Genomic DNA, 12,521 nt, shown 5'->3' on the forward strand with positions numbered 1-12,521 from the left:
TGTGGTGTCAGGAAAATAACCTCTCACTCAACGTCAACAAAACAAAGGAGATGATCGTGACTTCAGGAAACAGAGGGTGCACCCCTATCCACATCGATGGGACAGCAGTGGAGAAGGTAGAAAGTTAAGTTCCTTGGCATACATATCACTGACAAACTGAAATGGTCCACCAACACAGACAGTGTGGTGAAGAAGGTGCAACAGCACCAGTCACCTAAAACCCTCAGAAACCTTTACAGATGCACAATTGAGAGTATCCTGTTGGGCTGTATCACTGCCTGGTATGGCAACTGCACCGCCCACAACAGCAGGGTCTGCACAACGCATCTCCGGGGGCAAACTACTTGCTCTCCAGGACACCTATAGCACCCGATGTCACAGGAAGGCCAAAAAGATCATCAAGGACAACAACCACCCGAGCCACTGCCTGTTCATCCTGAAACCATCCAGAAGGCTAGGTCAGTACAGGTGCATCAAAGCTGGGACCGAAAGACTGAAAAACAGTTTCTATCTCAAGGCCATCAGACTGTTAAACAGCCATCACTAGTACAGAGAGGCTGCTGCCTACATACAGACTTGAAATCATTGGTCACTTTAATAAATGGAACACTAGTCACTTTAATAATGCCACTTTAATAATGTTTACATATCTTGCATTACTCATCTCATATGTAAACACTAATCTATACTATGTATTGCATCTTTCCTATGCCGCTCTGACATTGCTCATCCATATATTTATATATATATATTCTTATTCCATTCCTTAACTTAGATTTGTGTGTTTTAGGTATTTGCTGTGGAATTGTTAGATAAAAGTTTCATACCAACTTTTTTGGGCCCTGTAAGAGTGCCAACTTGCAAGCAAAGTGTAGAGACCGCTGTCTGAATGGTATCATGTAGGCATATAAAACTTAAAGATATTTTTTTGAAATCCCTCCAAAACAGCTTGTCCCCATCCCATCTACCTCTATCCTCTTCTAAATCTGCCTTTTTTTGGTCTCCCTGTTTTACTCTGTTAGCTTATCAAAACATAATAAAATCATATTACAAAATATATGCTATTTTATGATTTTTTCTTTAAAGTGCAAGTCTGCTTCTTAGTTCGTGAAACGCTGACTGGTGGCCAGAACCAATGTTTAGCGGTGGTAGAAGCTGCCTGTAGGCATAGATCCAGGATCAGCTAAACCTCCACAATCCTGACCTCATCCATTAGGGGAAAATATGTAAAACTGACTTAAGATCAGCATATATTAACTACAGTACTTCCGTCGGGAGGTCCTTCCTTCCTGCTCCTAATTAGGTTCCTGGATGATGTCCTCAAGCTGGACTGACCTGTAACACACATTCAGACACACAGTGAGTGAAAGGCCACACACACACACACACACAAACACAAACACATTCACACACCTCACCTTGTTTTTGCAGAATCTTGGCCCAAATATTATGCCCAGGATAGCATTGATTGTATGTGCTGCACAAAGGATGGCCTGCAGTGCACTGGTTGCCATGAGAACAGAAAACAGCACTACATTCCATTGAACAATGTTCCGTGGCTCCTCGCAGGCCGCCGGCCATAACGTTCTATCAAACAGGTAGATGGGATCTCTACAAAGACAAGTAAGGTTAAACTAAATTGACATTCATAACACATAGAACTAGTGAACACAAGCTGTGCAAAGTGTAGAAAATGATTACTGGTAATTGTGCAACTCAACAATTTGATCATTGTTGTTCTGCTTATTAAGACCACACCTAAGTTTTCGAAACTGCTTTTGAGCAATTGAGAACCCCCCTCCCCCCTCACACACACACACACACACACACACTCACCCGCTTTTCTGTAGTTTGAGTGGCATCTCCCAGGCCAGACCTTGTGTGCTGTTGTGCAGACACAGTGGTCCCTGTACCAGTCCTGTAGCGCTCACTAGGCAGCAAAAGGCTGCAGCAGCCAGAGCCACGCAGGAACACCCCACTTGGCACAGCATCTGGCCACAAGAGGGCAGAAGATCCATACTATTACAACTTCATAGAAAGGGGGCCTGGGGTGGTTGCAAGTGGTTAGAGCACATCTCTGTAGTAGCACATGTAAACTGAAGTTGGCGTGGGTTCGATTCCGGCCAACTGCCCTTCAATGCAAAAACTCTAACTATTCCGTCTCTCTCTCTTCGTCTCTATCCAATAACCCATGGAGAATTTGATAGAAAGGACAACGCGCTCCCAGACTAGTTCTAATTGGTTCAGGATGTACACCACAACCAAGCAGGCAGGTCACATACATACACGGAAGACCGTTAAAACTACTCAGAAAGAGGACATGAAGATGTAATGGAGGTGGATCGGTTGGTGAACCAGACTAGTTTAATTAGTAACCTCGCCCTAGCTAATGCGGTCCTGAGGTGCACAGATTTGGATGAAAACAAGCCACAGCCTCACCTCTATCCTGTATGCACAGCAGCCTTCCCTTGAGCTGCCAATCACAAACCCCCGAGCTCCAATAAGAACCTACAGACAAAAGCAGAAAAGGCTGAATATTGTTTTTTACATGGAATCCCTATTCAGTAAAATGCTACACATTCACTTCCCTCCAATAATTGATGTCATTACAGTATTACTGTCAACAATAGCAGAAACAACTTGCAAAAATTCCTAGCACAGTGACTGACTCTAAATTTAGCTTAAAAACAGACGACAGACATATTAGACACATGACAATCCACCCTCAAACCACAATCTGCCTTTTTATGGACAATGGGGTGTTTCAGGAATGAGTGACATGAGTGTCATGATGACTGTCATGTCATGACCTTATTAGGACACACACACACACACACACACACAAAAACAGCATTGTTATCTCACCAGGAATCCAGAGGCCCACAGGCCTGTGCCCCACCTGGCCTCTCTGGTCACGTGACCGTCCAACAGGTAGTGTGCCTTAAGGTCTGGCAACAGCAACAGGCCATTGGCCAGCATGCACACAAATGCCATGGGAACAAGGGACACACCCACACACCTGGAGCAGCTGGTGACACACATATCTGTGGTAGATGTCCGGCAAGGATGAAGAGAAGACAGTCAGAATAACTTCAAAGTAATTATTTTCTTGTTGTTTTTTATCTTTAGAGTGCCACTGTTCCTTATCTTGTAGCTCTTGAAATACAGAACAACCCTCTCACCTATGGAGAAATTCTATTTCACTCAGAAAAACCGGTCTCAGATCAGTCAAGAGAATGAAAAGGGTTATTAGCCAAGAGAATGACCACATAGTGATTATTATCTTGAGTCTTACCTGATGGAGTGAGACAGAATAACCTAGTGAGACCGAATGTGACGGAGAGGGAGAAAGAGAGATCCTGGTAACTACGGCAGTACTGGATGAGGAACACAAACTCGCTGCTTGACAAAACTTAAATAGGCTCCATGCAGTGACACATGCCCGCCCCCACAAATAGTATATGTAAATCCCCCCCACCAACACACACACACACACACACATTACGTAGATGACTTTAAATTTGTTTATAATCAGGTAGTCCTGAGGCATGGTCCCAGGGCTCAGGTCCTCCGAGAGAGAGAAAGAAAGAGAGGATTAGAGAGAGCATACTTAATTTCACACAGGACACCGGATAAGACAGGAGAAATACTCCAGATATAAGACTGACCTTAACCCCCCGACACATAAATTACTGCAGCATAAATACTGGAGGCTGAGACAGGAGGGGTCAGGAGACCCCTTCAACCACCAACTTACCATCCTGAGACAAGGCCGAGTATAGACAACAAAGATCTCCGCCACGGCACAACCCAAGGGGGGGCGCCAACCCAGACAGGAAGGCTATGTCAGTGACTCAACACACTCAAGTGATGCACCCCTCCTAGGGACGGCATGGAAGAGCACCAGTAAGCCAGTGACTCAGCCCCTGTAATAGGGTTAGAGGCAGAAAATCCCAGTGGAGAGAGGGGAACCGGCCAGGCAGAGACAGCAAGGGCGGTTCGTTGCTCCAGAGCCTTTCTGTTCACCTTCACACTCCTGGGCTAGACTACACTCAATCATATGACCTAGTGAAGAGATGAGTCTTCAGTAAAGACTTAAAGGTTGAGACCGAGTCTGCGTCGCTCACATGGGTAGGCAGACCATTCCAGAAAAATGGAGCTCTATAGGAAAAGGCCCTGCCTCCAGCTGTTTGCTTAGAAATTCTAGGGACAATTAGGAGGCCTGCGTCTTTTGACCGTAGCATACGTGTAGGTATGTACGGCAGGACCAAATCGGAAAGATAAGTAGGAGCAAGCCCATGTCATGCGTTAGCAGTAAAACCTTGAAATCAGCCCTTGCCTTAACAGGAAGCCAGTGTAGCGAGGCTAGCACTGGAGTAATATGATCACATTTTTTGGTTCTAGTCAGGATTCTAGCAGCCGTATTTAGCACTAACTGAAGTTTATTTAGTGCTTTATCCAGGTAGCCAGAAAGTAGAGCATTGCAGTAGTCTAACCTAGAAGTAACAAAAGCATGGATTCATTTTGCTGCATCATTTTTGGACAGAAAGTTTCAGATTTTTGCAATGTTACGTAGATGGAAAAAAGCTGTCCTTGAAACAGTCTTGATATGTTCGTCAAAAGAGAGATCACGGTCCAGAGTAACGCCAAGGTCCTTCACAGTTTTATTTGAGACGACTGTACAACCATCAAGATTAATTGTCAGATTCAACAGAAGATCTAATTGTTTCTTGGGACCTAGAACAAGCATCTCTGTTTTGTCCGAGTTTAAAAGTAGAAAGTTTGCAGCCATCCACTTCCTTATGTCTGAAATACAGGCTTCTAGCGAGGGCAATTTTGGGGCTTCACCATGTTTCATTGAAATGTACAGCTGTGTCATCCGCATAGCAGTGAAAGTTAACATTATGTTTTCGAATGACATCCCCAAGAGGTAAAATATATAGTCAAAACAATAGTGGTCCTAAAACGGAACCTTGAGGAACACCGAAATTTACAGTTCATTTGTCAGAGGACAAACCATTCACAGAGACAAACATATCTTTCTGACAGATAAGATCTAAACCAGGCCAGAACTTGTCCGTGTAGACCAATTTGGGTTTCTAATCTCTCCAAAAGAATGTGGTGATCGATGGTATCAAAAGCAGCACTAAGGTCTAGAAGCACGAGGACAGATGCAGAGCCTTGGTCTGACGCCAAGGTCATTGACCACCTTCACAAGTGCAGTCTCAGTGCTATGATGGGGTTCAAAACCAGACTGAAGCATTTCGTATACATTGTTTGCCTTCAGGAAGGCAGTGAGTTGCTGCGCAACAGCTGTTTCAAACATTTTTGAGAGGAATGGAAGATTCGATATAGGCCGATAGTTTTTTATCTTTTCTGGGTCAAGGTTTGGCTTTTTCAAGAGAGGCTTTATTACTGCCACTTTTAGCAACAGTCTGACGCAGCATGCAACGTGGGTTTTGTTTCGTGTGAAAACAAGGCAGAAGGCAGTGAGATTTTTCAGCCTTCTAAGAGGACCAACTCTGAAGTGTAGTGTGGTCGTATTTTGGGTTTTATAAGAGTGCTGAGGGAAACTTAATCAAAGATGGTCACCCTGTCTGCAGAACATGCAACAAAAAAAAAATCGCTGCGAAAGGGGGCAACACTTCAAATCTCTTGAGTCATCTTCATGACCACCACTTTATTGCGAATGCAAGGTAAGTTCTCTTTTAGCTAAATGCATGATGTGGGGACTTCGGAATGGGGGAAAATATCATGGTTTGTCTGTAACTTGCTAATAGCTTGTCAATAATGTAAACTGAAGCTTTCGGTGTTACCTACTTTTGTAAAAACACTACAAGTTGTTCTGCTGCTGTATGCATCGTGTGTCTGCAGACTCTATTCGCCCATTGCACACGATAACACGTTATGTAGTTTAGTCACAGGTTAGTTACAGAGTGGGCGTGCAGCAGGCAAACCCAGTGATGCTACTGGTCCCTCCTCATCTACAGTTGTGACACAGACACTCGAGCAAGCATTTAAAAGGCAGGCTGCTTATGCACCTACATCAAAAAATGCTCAAGACCTCACTGCATCCCTTTCACATTACATTGCAAAGGACATGATGCCATTTCATATTGTCGAGAGGCCTGGATTTCTGAGGCTGATGAAGGTTGCCGTGCCACACTACAAAGTGAGTGGTGCTAATTTTATTTGATGTTTGTTTATTTGATTTGCTTACTGAAGGTTGTGTTCATTTAAACCTGCACTAGGGAAACTTATCTCTCATGGCCACATGGTGCCATCTTTAATGTTATTATTTTAATGTTTATGCACACAAGTGCATAGTGCTGCTACTTTGTTGTTTGTTGGTTTTCAATATAAAACTTGGTGAAATGATATCAGTGTGTGTATCAGTACTTTTAGAAAATTTCCAGCACATTTTAACAATACCGCACTAATACTGATAATCTTGGTCACTATAATCCTGATATGAAATGTTCATACCATTTCATCTCTACTTGCAACAAGATCATTATTTACAAGTTAATGACAAGCTAATTACAGAAAATAGCTTACGGTTGTGAGTGTGACGAAATAAGTTCTAACAATATATCCTAATCTGACTTTGGTGCAGGTCATGTTGTTCTTCACATTAATGTCTCTGGTAAACACACACTATATCAAATAAAATCTAAAGTTTATTTGTCACATGCACAGAAGGTGTAAACAGTGCAGTGAAATGATTACTTGCATAGTGGAGACTTTTTAGACCTGCAGCTAGCCCAGCTATCTAGCTAAACAATGAACCATAATCACAACTCAACGTTACTACTAGAGGTCGACCTATTAATCAGAATGGCCAATTAATTAGGGCTGATTTCGAGTTTTCATAATCGGTAATCGGTATTTTTGGACACCGATTGTGGCAGATTTTTTAAAAACCTTTATTTAACTGGGCAAGTCAGTTAAGAACACATTCTTATTTTCAATGACGGCCTAGGAACGGTGGGTTAACTGCCTTGTTCAGGGGCAAAACGACCGATTTTTACCTTGTCAGCTCGGGAATTCGTTTTTGCTACCTTCCGGTTACTAGTCCAACGCTCTAACCACCTGCCTTACATTGCACTCCATAAGGAGCCTGCGTGGCAGGCTGACTACCTGTTACGCGAGGGCAGCAAGAAGCCAAGGTAAGTTGCTAGCTAGCATTAAACTTATCTTATAAAAAACAATCAATCTTAACATAATCACTAGTTAACTACACATGCTTGATGATATTACTAGTTTATCTAGCGTGTCCTGCGTTGCATATAATTGATGCGGTGCCTGTTAATTTCTCATCGAATCACAGCTTACTTCACCAAATGGGTGATGATTTAACAAGCGCATTTGCGAAAAAAGCAGTCGTTGCACCAATGTGTACCTAACCATAAACATCCATGCCTTTCTTTAAAATCAATACTCAAGTATATATTTTTAAACCTGCATATTTAGTTAATATTGCCTGCTAACATGAATTTCTTATAACTAGGGAAACGGTGTCACTTCTCTTGCGTTCCGTGCAAACTGTCAGGGTATATGCAGCAGTTTGGGCCGCCTGGCTCGTTGCAAACTGTGAAATCCATTTATTCCTAACAAAGACCGTAATTAATTTGCCAGAATTGTACATAATTATGACATAACATTGAAGGTTGTACAATGTAACAGCAATATGTAGACTTAGGGATGCCATCCATTAGATAAAATACGGAATGGTTCCGTATTTCACTGAAAGAATAAACATTTTGTTTTCGAAATGATAGTTTCCGGATTCGACCATATTAATGACGAAAGGCTCGTATTTCTGTGTGTTATGTTATAATTAAGTCTATGATTTGATATTTGATAGAGCAGTCTGACTGAGCGATGGTAGGCAGCAGCAGGCTCGTAAGCATTCATTCAAACAGCACTTTCGTGCGTTTGCCAGCAGCTCTGTGCTTCAAGCATTGAGCTGTTTATGACTTCAAGCCTATCAACTCCCGAGATTAGGCTGATGTAACCGATGTGAAATGGATAGCTAGTTAGCGGGGTGCGCGCTAATAGCGTTTCAAACGTCACTCGCTCTGAGACATGGAGTAGTTGTTCCCCTTGCTCTGCAAGGGCCGTGGCTTTTGTGGAGCGATGGGTAACGATGCTTCAAGGGTGGCTGTTGTCGATGTGTTCCTGGTTCGAGCCCAGGTAGGGGCGAGGAGAGGGACGGAAGCTATACTGTTACACTGGCAATACTAAAGTGCCTATAAGAACATCCAATAGTCAAAGGTATATGAAATACAAATGGTATAGAGAGAAATAGTCCTATAATTCTTACAACCTAAAACTTCTTGCCTGGGAATATTGAAGACTCATGTTAAAAGGAACCACCAGCTTTCATGTTCTCATGTTCTGAGCAAGGAACTTAAACGTTAGCTTTTTTAGATGGCACATAATGCACTTCTACTTCCTTCTCCAACACTTTGTTTTTGCATTATTTAAACCAAATTGAACATGTTTCATTATTTATTTGAGGCTAAATTGATTTTATTGATGTATTATTTTAAGTTAAAATAAGTGTTTATTCAGTTGTAGTAATTGTCATTATTACAAATGTAAAATTATTTATTTTTTTACAAAAATGAAAAATAAAATAAAAAAAGAAATCGGCCGATTAATCGGTATCGGCTTTTTTGGGCCCCCAATAATCGGTATCGGTGTTGAAAAATCATAATAGGTCGATTTCTAGTTACTACCATGCATGAATCTGCAGATAACTAAAGTTAACCAACTAGGTTCAGTGTTAGTTAGCTAGCTAACAATAAGCTATAACTACATACGAATAATATTACGACACAGATCATACACAACGTTGGCCAGCGAGCCAGCCAGCTAATGTTAGCTAGCTAGCTAACAGTGCGCTTTAACTTTCGATGAAAACGACTGACAAAATTAAAAAGATACATTGCATTCGGAAAGTATTCAGACCCCTTCATTTTTCCACATTTTGTTACATTACAAGTATTCAGACCCTTTGCTATGAGACTCGAAATTGAACTCAGGTGCATCCTGTTTCCATTGATCATCCTTGATGTTTCTACAATTTGGGTGTCCACCTGTGGTAAATGCAATTGATATATAAGGTCCCACAGTTGACAGTGCATGTCATTGCAAAAATCTAAACCATGAGGTCGAAGGAATTGTCCGTAGAGCTCGAGACAGGACTGTGTCGAGGCACAAATCTGGGGAAGGGTACCAAAACATCTCTGCAGCATTGAAGGTCCACAAGAACACAGTGGCCTCCATTATTCTTAAATTGAAAAAGTTTGGAACCACCAAGACTCTTCCTAGAACTGGCCGCCCGGCCAAACTGAGCAATCGGGGGAGAAGGGCCTTGATCAGGGAGGTGACCAAGAACCCGATGGTCACTCTGACAGAGCTCTAGAGTTCCTCTGTGGAGATGGGAGAACCTTCCAGAAGGACAACCATCTCTGCAGCACTCCACCAATCAGGCCTTTATGTAAAAGGCACATACAGCCCGCTTGGAGTTTGCCAAAAGGCACCTAAAGGACTCTGACTCTGACAATGAGAATTAAGATTCTCTGGTATGATGAAACCAAGACTCTTTGGCCTGAATGTCAAGCGTCACATCTGGAAGAAACCTGGCACCATCCCTACGATGAAGCATGTGGTGGCAGCATCATGCTATGGGGATGTTTTTCAGCGGCAGGGACTGGAAGACTAGTCAGGGTTGAGGGAAAGATGAATGGAGCAAGGTACAGAGAGATCCGTGATGAAAACCTGCTCCAAAGCACTCAGGACCTCAGACTGGGGCAAAGGTTCACCTTCCAACAGGTCAACGACACTAAGCACACAGCCAAGACAATGCAGGAGTGGCTTCAGGAAAACAAGTGTCTGAATGTCCTTGAGTGGCCCAGTCAGAGCCTGGACTTGAACCCGATCTAACATCTCTGGAGAGAGCTAAAAATAGCTGTGCAGCAACACTCCCCATCCAACCTGAGAGCTTGAGAGGATCTGCAGAGAAGAATGGGAGAAACTCCCCAAATACTGGTGTGCCAAGCTTGTAGCGTCATACCCAAGAAGACTCGAGGCCGTAACCGCTGCCAAAAGTGCTTCAAAGTGCTGAGTAAAGGGTCTGAATACTTATGTAAATGTGATATTTTAAATATTTTTTAAAGATAAAATCAAACAGTTTTTGCTTTGTCATTATCGGGTATTGTGTGTGGATTGATGAGAATTTTTTTAAAATGAATTTTAGATTAAGGCTGTAACGCAACAAAATGTGGTAAAAGTGAAGGGGTCTGAATACTTTCCGAATGCACTAAATCTGTATTCCCAGTCATGTGAAATCCTTATTAGGGCCCAATTTATTTATTTTAATTGACTGATTTCCTTATATGAACTGTAATTTTTGCATGTTGCGTTTATATTTTATTTTTCAGTATAGATTCAGCAGCGGCCTGATTTTTTTCCTTGAGCAGATGGTCGAGGGGACGGAATATAATTACAAATAATTTGTAGACTGCAAATTGACCGCAACAAGCCCAAACAGATATATTTCACTAAAACAATCATTTCAAACCTTGATTACATTTGTATATGATCACATCTCTCTATTATGCGTGGGAATACTTGGGAACACATTTCCAAAATGAAAATCACTTGGAGCTGATTTCCTGGTGTTCTTAGTCTTATGTCCAACAAAATAAAAAACTATTTTATTGCTCAGAAAACTTGGGGGGCCAAATAAAACCAACCACGGGCCACCAGTTGGATAACCCTGCAGCACAGTATGGTTTAGGAACTGACTGACACGAGAAAGATGCTTGCTGGCACATGAAAATAACTTTTTAAAAATAATTACAAAAAAATACTCGGATCATAATCGTATCTAGAAAAATGTCCCATGTCCGTTACAATGCTCATTTTGTCCAACTACTTAGCACACCTCTACTAATTAATAAGGAACTCCCCTCACCTGGAAAAAACCAAAACCAGTAGACACTAGGCTCTCCATGGAATGTATTTGACACCCCTGGTTTAGAATATTGGCACCGACTCAAATACCACTTCACTTCCCCAATAAGATTGCACATTGAAGACACAAGCAGTAGCGGTGCGTGAGTGAAATCACTGGGGAGGCCAAGCCAATAGAAAAGCCATATTACAACCTGTTGCTCTATAACCCATTTGTTCATATGCCACTGTGATGTACAATAAGGCCATGACAACAAAAAGACAGTCACACAGTGGCAGAATAAATTCAACTACATAAACTGTACGTTTGTTTCATCACAAAACCAGAGAGCAACATCTGTCCAGTTAAGTCCACAGAGTAAATATTGCACAGTTATATGACCTGCAGCATGGTCAAGCAAGTTAATGTTTTACAGTTTACTAAACAACTACTGATTTAGAACCAGTCATCGCAAATCAGCACAAAGACAACAGGAGGTTGATGGCACCTTAATTTTGGAGGACAGGCTCGTGGCAATGGCTGGAGTGGAATAGGTTGAATGGTATCTGGTTTCCATATGTTTGATGCCATTCCATTTGTTCCTTTCCAGCCATTATTATGAGCTATCCTCCCCTTATCAGCCTCCATTGCAACAGGAGCACTGCCTCCGCTATTCCAGCACCATTTCAACTTAAACATCAAATCAACAAAGCTATATATGCTTAGTTTAATACACTGAAAACAAAGATACCAAAAACGAATTTAGTCCAATAAATGTTGCAAAATATGTGATTTCTGTCTGTGTGTTTGTAAGTAAAACAAATAAAGTTGTCTCACCCTACTTGGACGAGTTCAACACCAATACCATCCTACTTTCTTTCATGTTGGCAAAATGGTCGAATGCTGTCATACAGTACACTTTCAGTTTTTGTTTTCATAGGCTACCTAGCTAAAAACTGTTTGCTAGCCTATCTTCCTTGCATGGGCAAAAATTAACCAGATAAGTTAGCTAGCTAGTTAACGCGAGTCTTCTATGCTATATATTGAATTTCAATTGTCTCAGGCCAGTGGCACAATATATGAATTTATGGTTAGCTCAGAATCACCGTCATAATCATTGCCCTGTACAGAGAATTAAGTCAAAACCACATCTCCAACTATGGCTTAGGAAAGGGCCGATTTAGCAAGCTATCTACTGCAGGACATCAACACAACCAGACCAGAAACAGACACTTTGTCTCACAATGATTGGCGTGATCCCAAATCCAAACTGGCCTTTTTCTGCACCGCCACGACAACCCAGTTGAGCTCAGCGAAACAATGATTGGCTGCTTCTTTACTAATTATATAAATTGAAGCCAAATACTTGCTGGCATCAATCACTAAATTGCTACAGCAGCAACAGGTCATACTGTTCAGATCTAGACAGCATCAGATACATGGGCCACACATTGAGACAGAGGGGCGCTGTTTCCCTCGCTCGGATGATTTCTTTGGTGAGATTCAGCCACTTGCGAATTGACAGAAAATTATGAAAACACAGACGAAAGAGAAA

The 12,521-nt window shown here is 42.0% G+C and overlaps 1 non-coding gene across 1 annotated transcript; it reads right to left on the minus strand.

The window, feature by feature from the left end:
* Positions 1–583: 583 nt before the first annotated feature.
* Positions 584–1,982, minus strand: LOC106580698 (uncharacterized). Its single transcript, XR_014381780.1, has 3 exons — positions 1,837–1,982; positions 1,419–1,611; positions 584–1,335 (listed from the first exon to the last, which is right to left on the minus strand). It is a non-coding gene; the product is annotated as an uncharacterized LOC106580698 (transcript).
* Positions 1,983–12,521: the final 10,539 nt, after the last annotated feature.

This window comes from Salmo salar, chromosome 20 (genome assembly GCF_965601325.2).
Source record: "Salmo salar chromosome 20, fSalSal1, whole genome shotgun sequence".
NCBI lineage: Eukaryota > Metazoa > Chordata > Actinopteri > Salmoniformes > Salmonidae > Salmo > Salmo salar.